The sequence below is a fragment of the Rhinoderma darwinii genome, chromosome 10 (assembly GCF_050947455.1).
Source record: "Rhinoderma darwinii isolate aRhiDar2 chromosome 10, aRhiDar2.hap1, whole genome shotgun sequence".
In the NCBI taxonomy this organism is placed as follows: Eukaryota; Metazoa; Chordata; class Amphibia; order Anura; family Rhinodermatidae; genus Rhinoderma; species Rhinoderma darwinii.
Genome location: NC_134696.1, coordinates 55,923,671 through 55,937,157, shown reverse-complemented (window position 1 = coordinate 55,937,157; position 13,487 = coordinate 55,923,671).

Below are 13,487 nucleotides of genomic sequence, written 5' to 3'. Positions count from 1 at the left end.
TCTTTCCAGAAATAGCAATATTATCCATGTTTCCTGGCTTTATTTCTAAGCTCAAAAATGGACTTCTCTTGACAATTACTAAGAAATGTTACTTTTTAATGACAAAATATTGATATTCAGTTATTAGGATGAGTGTCCTCTTTCAGATTAAGAAGAAAAGTATGATAAGCTGACAGAGCAGCATTGTTCAATGCTACAGCTTCTGCAATTCCATTTTTGAAGACATGTAGTGTTTATTTTAAGGATATTTTACACTGCTTAGCATATTAAAGTTCTTTCAAGAATCTGCCTTTTCATGGCTGGATTAATTTAGTATGTATGCACAATGCCAAAATACTTTTTATCTGAAACAAGTTTAAGATACTGTAAATAGTGCAGAATAGAAATAGGCAAATTTTTGTTGGATTACCAGTTTCTTATTTTATTTGGTCATATAATAATCACCTGCTTCATTCATGTCTTTCTCCTTTATTAAGGAAATCTTCATAATGACAAGTGCCACCTTTGATAAAAATTAGCAAAATAGCTCTGAGACAGAGGTGTAGCTAGGTTCTCCAGCATACGGGGCAAAGATTCAGATTGGTGCCCCCCCCCCCCACAACTTCTTGACCGTTATCTCCTTCCCCCTTCACATGTTTGCTTTCTCTACCAATTAATGAGGTGTAATTTTTTTAATGTAACTCGAGCATAAAACCATTTTTACATTTTACAAGCAATATAGTTCTTAAAGGTAGTTTAACATAACAATAAGTTAAAAAAAATAATTAAAGAGACAACACACAGCCCCCTTGTAGATAGTGCCACACACAGCCCCCTTGTAGATAGTGTCACACACAGCCCCCCTTGTAGATAGTGCCACACAGCCCCACTTGTAGATAGCTCCACACACAGCCCCCTTGTAGATAGCGTCACACATAGCCCCCCTGTAGATAGTCCCACACAGCACCCTCTTGCAGATAGTGCCCCACAGACCCCTTGTAGATAGAGCCACACAGCCCCAGTGTAGATAGCGCCACACCCAGCCCCTCTCTTGTATATAATGACACACTCAGCCCCCTTGCAGACAGCTCCACACACAGCCCCCCTGTATTTAGTGCCACACATCCCTTGTAGATAGCGCCACACAGCCCCCCTGTAGATAGCTTCACACACAACCCCCCTGTAGATAGTGCCACACACAGTCCCCCCCAGTAGATAGTGCCACACACAGCCCCCCTGTAGATAGTTCCACATACAGTCCAACACCGTAGATAGCGCCACACACAGCCTCCCTGTAGATAGCGCCAAACACAGCCCCCCTGTAGATAGCGCCACACATACCCCCCTTGTAGATAGCTCCACACACAGCCCCTTTAGATAGTGCCACACACAGCCCCCTCTTGTAGATAGCACCACGCACAGCCCCCCTTGTACTTAGTGCCACCCTGTCCCCCCTCGTACTTAGTGACACACTGCCCTCCATTGTACTTGGTGACAAACAACCAACCCCCTCCCCCTTGTACATAGTGCAACACAACCCCCCTCCCCTTGTACTTAGGGCCACACAACCCCCCTCCACCCTTGTACTTAGTGTAACACAACCCCCCTTGTACTTAGTGCCACACAACCCCCCACCCCCTTTGTACTTAGTGCCACACAACCCACCTCCCCCTTGTAATTAAGACCACACATCCCCTCCTCCTTTTATTTAGTGCCACACAACACCCGTTCCCCCTTGTACTTAGTGCCACACAACCCCCCTTACCCCCTTGTACTTGGTGCCAAACAACCCCTTACCCCCTTTTGCTTAGTTCCACTTAACCCCCCATTACCCTTGTACTTAGTGCCACACTGCCACCAGAGTGGAGAGCGGTAGTGGTAGCCTACCGCTACAACTCTCTGCTCTGCCGGACGTGACTCACCGTTAGGAGGAGGCAGTAGGTCTTGTGGCGGTGTTCTAACTGGGGTCGGTGCTGGCCCGGGAGTGGACCAGTCCAGTCACCTGACCTCATGTTACTGACATGAGGTCAGGTGACAGGTCAGGTGACTGGATTGGTCCACTCCCGGGCTGGCATCGACCCCAGCCAGAATGCCACTGCAAGACCTCCTGCCTCCTCCATAAGGTGAGTCACATCAGGCTGACCACTGCTGCAGCCGCCCGTCATACAGGGCGCCTGTCAGCAGCGATCAACTGTTTGGCTCTGGTGACATATGAAAGATGATACCCCACGTGTTTTTTTTTTGTTAATTTTTTAAATGAATAAATAATTGACGAAAACTATGTGAGGTTCCCCCCATTTTCATAACCAGCCAGATACAACATAGCAGCAGCCTAGCATTACCAGAGTGGGAAGGGACAATCTTTTTGGTCCTTCCCAGCCTAATGATACCAGCCTGCAGCCATCCCAGTGCCCGACCATCACTACAGATGGTAGGGTACTGGATGGTACCCGGCTCTTCCCAATACCCCTGGTGGCAGTGGGTGCCGGGATAATAATAGGGGGGTTAGTGCTAGCCTTTTTACTGGCTAACACTAAGCCCTGCCTTAGTAAAGGACGTAGTCAAACAGACAACTGTCATTACTAAGGTGGTAATAAAGTATTATAAAACAGAGATATAACTCCCTGTTCACACAGAGCTTGCTGGCGCTGATTTTGATGCGGAAACTGCGTCGGAATCAGCGCCATAAAACCCTCGAAAGTCCCCCGCATTGATTTCAATGGGAGGCTTGGGCGTTTTTTTCCCGAGTGGCTTATGACCACTCGCAGGGACAAAAAAGTGGCATTTCCTTTCTTGCGGCTTCCACCTCGGACCTCGCATTGAAATCTTTTCTGAGGAGTTTTTCTTGGCGTTTTTGCCCATATTTATTGCATTAGATTCAATGGCCGTGGACGAAAACTGCCGCGAAAACAGTGGAAAAAAGTGCAGACAGTTTCAAAGTGACTTCAAAATTCCTGAAGGTATTCTGAGGCAGATTTTTTTCTACCTGCAAAAAACTCTGTGCGGTTACACTGCGTTGTTCCCGCGTGGCCGAAAACCACATCGAATAGAGCATGCGTTTTTTCCACAATTTTTCTGATGCGGTTTTCGGCTGCATGGTGAAAACACAGCAAAATCGCACTGTGAGAATACACCCTAAGATAATATAAAAACTCATCCACACAACCCTTGTTAACCATTTAAAAAAAAAAAAAACATAGATCATCGAAGTAGTCCAGCATATCTACGACGGAGTCCAAAGGATCGAGCAGAACCTGCAAAACCCAAAAATAAAGTTAGTAATATAAAAAATAAAAATCTTCTCACCTACAGCAGACTTCTGTCTTCTTCCCTGCACCGCAATATAAATTAGAGGCCAATGAAAAAGAATTCCCTTAGGGCATGTTCACATGCCGCTCAAAAAAACAACAACAAGTGTGTAGACGTGTCAATTATACTAGTGTTTCTTGTGAAGCGCCTTTTAAAATGCAGGCCTTTTTTATGTTTTACACTAGTTTTTTTACGCATTTTGTGCGTGCTTTTTGCACATTTTTTGGCACATAATTAGTAATCCCATTGACTATGGGAACATTTGGCACATTTTACCTGCAAAGAATTGACCCAACGCTTATCTTTTTCCACAACGTGTATTTTTGTTAAAACACTTGCATAAAAAAAAGCTTGTTGTATGTACTAATGGCTCGATTTTGCCATAGATGAAAATGGAAAGCTTAATCAAGTGTTTTTTGACGCGTCTTTCAAAGGGGCTTTTTACATTTTTTGGCATGTAAGTATTACTCTTATTGACTATAGGAAGATTTGGTGCACTTTACGTGCCAAAGAATTGACCAGACGCTTCTTTTTTCCACAACGCGTTTTTTAAAAACGCTCGCGTAAAAAATTGTGTTGTATGTACTAACGGCGCACTTTCCCATTGATGTAAATGGGAAGCTTAATCAAGCATTTGACGCATTTTATGGCACGTATAATGTGCCAAGAACCGCGTCAAATACGCTGTGTGAACCTATCAACTGAAAAGTCATTCACCACAGGGTCTTCCCTCTTGACTTTCATCATTCTTAAGGATTTGGTGTGTTATAGAGCTCTGCCAGCTGCCATTGTAAAATCACTCCCAAAATGGGAGCTAGACACTGCTTAGCAATTTGAAGACACCTTTTCCTGGCTTGTAGCCAAAAATAGTAGGGGGGTGAGTCTCCCTCCCACATTTACAGCAGCTGTAAGTCAGGCTGCTTTGCCTGGTTCACCTTGCTGGGAAGTGCTCTCTCCCTATAGGAAAACGTGAAATTATTATTTAATTTTTAATACTTCCCACCTTGTGGAAGAAAAAAAAAGTACAGCAAAAAAACTTAAAAAAATATAATAAAAATAAGTAACTTACTAAAAAAATTCTAATTTTTTTCATTTGCTACACGTTCCTTTTAAGATAAAGATGTGGACATAGGGTGGTGTCCTATACTTTATCAGAGTTACAGATAGCCATGACATGAAGGATGAAGATGATGTGTTGGGCAAGACCTGTGGGTCTGCCCCATCCTAGACTCTATTTAATACATACCTCTATCCACATGCCTTATTAGGGTTTATAGATGTAATAAAGCGAAGTCTTCCTTTATAGTTCACAACTTCCATCTATTAGCCAGATCAGAGAGCCCCTACAAATATTATCTCACTTTCCCTAAAAGACCCAGGTCACTCATGCATTATGTGGGATGCACAATGATTTTAATTTGCACTGTGTTTTGCCTAATTTCCCATGGAACCGTTCCAGGGAATTGTTCTGTGTTGATGGGTTATCCAACCCGCACAACCCTTGAAGAAAATTCTATAGCATAAAAAGGCATCAATTATTACAAAAGTTGTTTCTGAATTGAGCTGGATACACAGAATCATTAAAATGCTTTCAAATAAAAAAATGCAAATTTGTATTCTTTTTTTTGGCAGCAATCCTCCACTCTAAAATCTTTTGAAGTTTTTTTCACATTGACATTGCAAGTGTAATACCACAGATTTCATGAGAGTTTGCTTCGAAACTGCCAACCATGAAACATATCATTCCACCTCTCTTTTTATTTGGTTACTTGACAGTTTCTTTTCCATGGGACAATTCAATGCTTTCTTATACCTGCCTAAATCATGTGTAGCTAAACAGAAATCATAGTTACCACAATAAAGATAAAAAACAAATCATATATTGCCATAAGCAGCTATTCCACTGCCTCTACAATCTTGATAGCTCTTGTGATTACTGCCTCAACTGCTCCATAGATGATGGTGATGACAGACCTAATTCACACATTCTGTATAACAATATCACACAGCATGTGCCCAATGCCATTGATCTATGTCAAGAATGTTGAATAATCTAGAACCAGCATATGATAGTTTACACTTCTAATAGGTTTGCTGAGAAAGTTACATGCAATTTTCATTTCTTTTTTAGGTGTTATCTCACAGTGACTATCAATTAATGAAATGCTCTGCTTGGCAACCAGACAGCCTGGCTAGTGAAGAGTTTGAAAAGCCAATTATAGCCTACATGGCAGACTCATTAAGAGGAACAGGGCACAGGTCTTGTGTTTATTGCTAGAACAGTTTAGGCGCACAAGGACACTAATACACATTGCACAAAGACAGACCGCAGTGTATAAATAACTTAGACTTTTATGAATACAGATGAAAGGAAAATTCCAGTTTCACGTGAAAACAAGAAGCTAGATAATTTATAGAAAGATAATTATATTACTGTCTTCATAGCATACCCTGTCTGCGCATGCATAGACTTATACAAGCTATTACTTAACGAGTGCATGAAGTTGTCTGTACAGCAAGGTATACATACACAATATTGTAATACTGTAGTAGCGTATACCTATTCATAGACTTGGAATGTGTGCCTACATAGTCACTGCCCTCCAGGGGAGCCAGTTGTCCCCCGACAACACTTGCCACTCACGTTGTGGTAGCACACACACACGAATGAACACAAAAAAACGGGAAGCGCCAATCCTCAATTGACCATGCTGCTCCATCACTATGGCAACCTGTGTAAACAGAGTATGCCTACAACACACAATAGAATGTTATAAACGTGCCCATTCAATTATATGTGCATGTGTGAGGTTTGCAAGTGTACAATTATAGACATTTTTTCAGGATCAGGCTTCATTGCAAATTATGAAATTACATTTTCGGAATTAGATCTTGCACATTTTTTGCTACAGACGCTTTCTCGTAGCAATAGGAGGGTGCACTCCTATCATTTCACTTATCACTGTGGAATGGCTAGAGCTACTTTCATATACTGTACAGATGTAAGGTGTCACAATAGAACAGTGTCATGCCCATGGCCGCGGGCCGTCAGGCTCACTCCCCTCCTGACGGCCGCAGCCATGGATCTGCGAGCGCTCCCGTTCGCGCCTGCTCTTAAAGGGCCAGCGTGCGCACCAGAGTTAAAGTCAAGATTAGCCCATGAGCCCCCTGGACCATAAGAGGGGCCCAGCCCATTCCTGCCTTGCCTGAGTGTTGTTGTCTTACCTTAAGTTTGTCTAAGCAAATGGTCTCCTAGTGTTTCCCAGTTCCCAGTGTTTCCCGTTCCTGCTTCCTGTAACCTGTATCCCGTGCTATCCTGGTCAAGTGTCGTGTTAAGCTGAAGTCGTGTTGTGCTGTATACCATGCCTGGTACCTTGAAACCTATAGAGAAAGAGGTCAAGTACACTCAAAATGATGTGTGATAGAAAAAACTTCTTTATTAACAGATAGAAGAACAAACAATTAAAAATGAGTCATACAATGTAAAAGAGGTGTCAGCCCATACGGAATACATAAGATGATAGTGGGACATAATGGTAATAAGTAACAAGAACCCAGAATCAGTGTTGATGACAGTAGCAAGCTTAGTGTATATGGCATGTATATAAAAGATGTATATAAATAATTAATTATGCAGTGCCAGTACATATGAATGAAGTGATTCTAATATAAGAAACACCATTACCTGGTATTAGAGATTGTGACCAGTGTATATAATTTGATAACACAAAGCAATATAGCTGAGGCTGATATGGATAAAGGTGTACAGCCTAAATCTTGATAGCAGAGCAGCCACAAACAAATGAGGGAAAGTAATGGTACGTACCCGGATTCATGTAACTGCATGGGGGAGACGCCAGTCCTGACGCGCGTTTCGGCAGATGCCTTCGTCCGGGGGTGGCGTCTTCCCAAGCGGGGCCCTCCCTTATATGCAGGCATAATTAGAACAAGATTGGTGTCAGTGTGGGTGATGTGGGAGGTTTCTTGGCGACAGGCCGGGGGTAGCAAGATGGCTACTGCCCCACTTCCGGTAACCGCGTCATCGAGGTGGAAGTGCGCGAACGCTGTCTGACAGCGCCGCCCACGTCCAACCAAGATTAAAGACTCGGCCGAGAGTGAGTGAGCCACTCCCCCACCCCTAGCCAGCGCACACCTCTCTCACCCTATACCACTTAACGGAGAGATGCAGACTTGGGAACAACTGTCGATATCGATAGTAAATATATGTAAGTACAATCAGGGATTTCGGAGGCGATAGATGTTATTTTGGAAGTAAGAATATGGCATATATAAATGTAACCTGTCGAGAAAGGGGAGAAAAGAAATAAAGAGAAAAAAGAAAGAGAGGAAAGCAAGAGAAAGAAAAGAACGGGAAAGAGGAAGAGAAGAAAGAAAACGCAAGTACCTGCTGCCTAGTCCCAGCCGAGCCTGTCTTGCTACTGTCTGAGCTACCACAGGTACACTATACGAACCATAGACTGTGACCTGTGTCCTGTTGGCCAGCTGCCATACCGTCAAGGCGGTACGGCTCAGTGGGTCCAACGTAGCAGTACGCTCAGGCCATGGACCTCGCTGGTCAATCCAAGACCATGATGACATCACAAGAGATGCGGGCGGATATGCTAGACCTCCGGTCTCAACAGGACCAACTCCGCTAGACATTGAACAGTATTGCACGTCGGCTGGAGGTGCAAGCTGCCAAATCTCCTACTACACCTTCTGGCAGTATTGATGCTCTGACTACACCTCCTGGCAGTGCTGATCTCCGATTTTCTTTGGCACTTCCTGACCGCTATGATGGAGACGCAAGGACCTGTCGTGGATTTTCGAACCAGTGCCAGATCCACTTCAGCCTGTATGCAAGGGCATTTTCGTCTGATGGCGCAAGGGTCACTTTCATCGTCTCCCTCCTCACTGGCAATGCCCTTGCATGGGCAAATCCTATCTGGGAGAGGCAAGGACCAGAGACCCGTGACTTGCAGGGGTTCCTACAGTGTTTGAGGAGTTTGGATGAGTCTCGTCCGCAGCTGCCTCATTGCTGAACCTACGCCAGGGAGACACATCCGTGGGCGAGTACGCCATCCACTACTGCACCCTGGCGGGAGAACTGTTGTGGATCAATGAGGCTCTGGTGGCTACATTCTGGCAGGGACTGTCTCCTACGATTAAGGACGAGCTTGCTGCTCGAGATCTACCGTCTACCCTGGATAACCTCATCCTTCTGGCCGCCCGGATTGATATAAGGATCCGAGAATGGCTCCATGAAGCTCGTTGGGAGGGAGTACTCCCTAGTCCGGTCCCTACTTTGCAGCAACCCCTGCTGTTCTCAGATGCCAATCCTCCTAAGGAGTCTGTGAGGATGGACCAGTTTAAGCTATCTACCCAGGAGAGACACCTCGGGACTATATTGCGGCCTCGGATGCCATTTTGTGCGTCTGTGTCCCCAAAAGCCCCAAAGTCTAGGATTGGTAAGAGAGACAACCTTGGATAAAGAAGGACATTTGTCCAAATTGTCTATTCCCGTGACCATAATGTCCGGCGAAAAAACGCATCGGGTCTCTGCGTATCTGGACTCTGGATCCGCTGCTAATTTTATTCGTAGAGACCTGGTGGATCTTCTCCAATTGCCTACTACCCCTCTGGAGAAGCGGGTGGTGGTTGCATCTCTAAATCGACTATCTCTGCCAGACCCAGTTATAGCTGTGACCAAGCTGCTGAGGCTCCAAATGGGAGCTCTCCACTCCGAGCTCCTCTCGTTTTTTGTCTTGCCCAGGGCCGTTAACCCCGTGCTGCTGGGTGACAAATGGAAAACTGCATTTAACACCCATGACGGACACTATTAATATCTAGTAATGCCCTTCGGCCTGTGTAATGCTCCCGTGGTCTTCCAGGAGTTTGTTAATGACATCTTCCGTGACCTCCCCTATGTTTGTGTTGTGCTACATTGTCTCGAATCGAGGTCTCAAGATGGATCCTGAAAAGGTAAAGTCCGTCCTGGAATGGCCACGCCCAGAAGGCTTGAAGGCCATACAGCGCTTTCTGGGTCTCGCCAATTTTTGCAGACAGTTCATTCCAAACTTCTCCTCACTGACATCTTCTATCTCTAACCTCACCAAGAAGGGCATGAACGCCAAGGTGTGGACTACATAGGCAGAGTCCGCATTCAATAGCCTGAAGAGTGCCTTCACATCAGCCTATATCCTTCATCATCCAGATGTTTCTCGACAGTTCTCATTGGAGGTGGACGCCTCCTCTTTCGGTGCTGGTGCACTCCTGTTCCAGAGAGGTTCCAAGGGCAAGTCAATGATATGTGGCTATTTCTCTAAGCTCTTCTATTCCGCAGAACGCAACTTCAAGATTGGGGATCGGGAGTTACTGGCCATCAAATTGGCTCTGAAGGAGTGGAGACATCTACTAGAGGGCGCAGCTCATCCAATCCTGATTTTTACTGGCCACAAGAATCTCACCTATCTTCAGGCGGCCCAAAGGCTGAACCCTCGTCAGGCCAGTTGGTCGCAGTTCTTTACCAGGTTCCAGTTTGAGCTTCATTATCGCCCGGCTGACCAGAATTTGAGGGCCGATGCCTTGTCCAGGTCATTTGAGACAGAGGACACCATGGAAATTCCACAGAACATTATTGACCCGTCTTGCATTGTCTCTGTCAACCCCCTGCAAGCTAGGGACATTCCTCCAGGGAGGACCTTTGTGCGCCTGGCTGACAGAGGGAGAATCCTCCGCTGGAGACACTGCTCTAGACTGGCAGGTCACGCGGGTACCCGTAAGACCCGAGACCTGATTGCCCATCCTATGTGGTGGCCCACGCTGCCCAAAGACATCATGGACATTTGTTTCTTTCTGCTCGGTGTGCGCAGCTAACAAGGTCACTCACTCCAGACCTGCTGGCCTGCTCCAGCCGCTGCCTGTGCCCGATGCTCCCTGGCAGCATATAGCTATGGACTTTGTTACGTACCTGCCTGCCTCTGCGGGATACAGTACTGTCTGGGTGGTGGTGGATCGATTTCCGAAAATGGCCCACTTCGTTTTGCTGACCGGCCTTCCTTCTGCTCCTCAACTGGCCAACCTTTTCAACCAACATATCTTCTGCCTGCACGGCTTGCCACTGCATATTGTGTCTGATCGGGGGGTCCAGTTAAACTCTAGGTTCTGGAGAGCTCTCTGTAGACTCCTCAATGTGAGATTGGACTTCTCTGCCTACCATCCTCAGTCCAATGATCAAGTTGAGAGGATCAATCAGATATTGGAGAACTACCTACGCCACTTTATCTGCAAGCAACATGATGACTGGGTGCAGCTTCTTCCATGGGCTGAGTTCTCGTATAATAATCACACTAGCGAGTCCACAAGGAATAAACCGTTCTTCATTGTCTACGGCCAACACCCACAAATTCCTCTCCCGGTGCCCGTTATGTCCGAGGTACCAGCAGCTGATTCTGCTTTTAGGGACTTCCTACCGATCTGGCATCAGACTCGATCCTCCATCTTATTGGCAGTTGACCACATGAAATGGAAGGCAGACACGAGGAGAAGAGAACCTCCTCAATTTCTACCTGGCACGAAGGTCTGGCTGTCCTCTAGGAATATCCGACTGAAGGTGCCATCGTACAAATTTGCTCCCAGGTTTCTCGGACTCTTAGAGATCCTACAGCAGATCAAACCTGTTGCCTACAAGCTTCGGCTGCCTCCTACCCTCAAGATCCCCAACTCCTTCCATGTCTCCCTCCTAAAGCCGGAGGTTCTGAACCGACTACATGCCCCAGTCCTGGACTGGAACTCTGCAGAGGTTCACCAGTGGGGCCCCGAGTGTTTTGACCGTTGCCTGACACAGATTCATTCGGCTCAGCCTCCTCTGCCTCGGTCATTGGTATGATTGCCTGGTCATTATGTTGCATTTTCGGACGTCTTCAGCAAGAAAGAGGCAGCGATGCTGCCCCCACACCGGGCGTATGAATGTCCTATTGAGTTGATCTCTGGTGCATCCCTTCCCCGTGGTAGGGTATATCCTCTCTCCTTGCCAGAGACTCTGTCCATGTCTTCCTATGTTAAAGAGAAATTGGAGAGTGACTTCATACCAAGTTATACCAAGACTCCTAGCCCTGCGGTTGCCTCCAGCGGCCCTTCAGACACCTTCGAGGTTAAGGAGATCTTGGACGCCAAGGGAGTAAGAGGAAGAACTGTTTATTTGGTGGATTGGAGGGGGTTTGGTCCTGAAGAGAGGTCCTGGGAGCCATAGGAGAACCTCAATGCTCCTACCCTTCTGAAGAAGTTTCTCTCTTGCTCTGGCCCCAAGAGGAGGGGGCGTAAGAGGGGGGATACTGTCATGCCCATGGCCGTGGGCCGTCAAGCTCACTCACCTCCTGACGGCCGCAGCCATGGATCTTCGAGCGCTGGCCCCAGCCTCCTCCTCAGGAGACGCCAGCGCTCACTTCCGCTTATGTCGGCCAGGTCCCGTAGGGTGCATGCGCACGTTCGTGCCTGCTCTTACAGGGTCAGCGTGCACACCTGAGTTAAAGTCAAAATTAGCCCATGAGCCCCCTGGACTATAAGAGGGGCCCAGCCGCTTCCTGCCTTGCCTGAGCGTTGTATTCTTACCTTAAGTTTGCCTAAGCAAATGGTCTCCTAGTGTTTCACAGTACCCAGTGTTTCCCGTTCCTGCTACCTGTAACCTGTATCCCGTGCTATTCTGGTCAAGTGCCATGTTGAGCTGAAGTCATGCTGTGCTGTATACCACGCCTGGTACCTGCCTGCTGCCTAGTCCCAGCCAAGCCTGTCTTTCTACTGTCTGAGCTACCACAGGTACACTATACGAACTATAGACTGTGACCTGTGTCCTGTTGGCCAGCTAGTCAGCCTATTTGCATAAGGTGTGCACTGCGCAAAAAAGCCTTTTTCATTTTTTTATAGATATATTTAAAGAATTTATTTTTTCGTGGGGCTGTTTGGAAATTTAAATAAATTATAATTTCCTAATAAACGGTCCCCTTTATGAGGCCTTAAATAGAATGGTTATAAGCTTGCTCGGTCCCTTGCAGCGAGAGATTAAACTTAAATGCTTTGGACACCATTAACTTGGAAAAACATTACTTTAACATACAGTGTGTTAGTGGTTATTTGGTGTTAAAAAGTTGCACTAATTTTCGGGCTGCAATTTTAATTCCTTTATTAATTTTCGGGCCTACTGATTTGCAGTTTGCAACCTTCTCGTATTTTCAGACTTTTCTCATGTGGACATGTCTTTACCATTAAGACATGCTGGATTGAGATACTGTGTGTCCAGGATGCTGCTGTCTACACTAGCTTTCATTTAGTACTAGAGATGAGCGAACCGGGACAACCGAACCCGGTTTCGGTCCGAACTTCCGGAAAAGTTCGGTTCGCAGCGAATCCGAACTTCACCGGGTTCGGCCGAACCCGTTTTGACCGAACCCGGTCAAAAACATTATACAAATCGGCAGCCACTTGTCTCTATCAATCACTGATAGAGAAAAGAGGCTGCTGATTAAAAATAAAATAAAAAGCATTTCATACGTACCCGGTCGTTGTCTTGGTGACGAGTCCCTCTTCTTCCTCCAGTCCGACCTTTTCTGACGCGGCAGCCTGTGATTGGCTGCAGAGGCCTCTGCAGCCTGTGATTGGCTGCAGAGGCCGCGGCAGCCTGTGATTGGCTGCAGCGCTCACATGGGCTGCATCGTCATCAAGGGATGTCGAGAGGGACGCGTCACCAAGGCAACGGCCAGGAGACCGGACTGGAGGAAGCAGGGAGTTCCCGGTAAGTATGAACGTCTTTTTTTTTACAGGTACTGTGATCGGTAGTCACTGTCCAGGGTACTGAAACAGTTACTGCCGATCAGTTAACTCTTTCAGCACCCTGAACAGTGACTATTTAGGGTATGTGCACACACACTAACTACGTCCGTAATTGACGGACGTATTTCGGCCGCAAGTACCGGACCGAACACAGTGCAGGGAGCCGGGCTCCTAGCATCATAGTTATGTACGATGCTAGGAGTCCCTGCCTCTCTGCAGGACAACTGTCCCGTACTGTAATCATGTTTTCAGTACGGGACAGTAGTTCCACGGAGAGGCAGGGACTTCTAGCATTGTACATAAGTATGATGCTAGGAGACCGGCTCCCTGCAGTGTGTTCGGTCCGGTACTTGCGGCCGAAATACGTCCGTCAG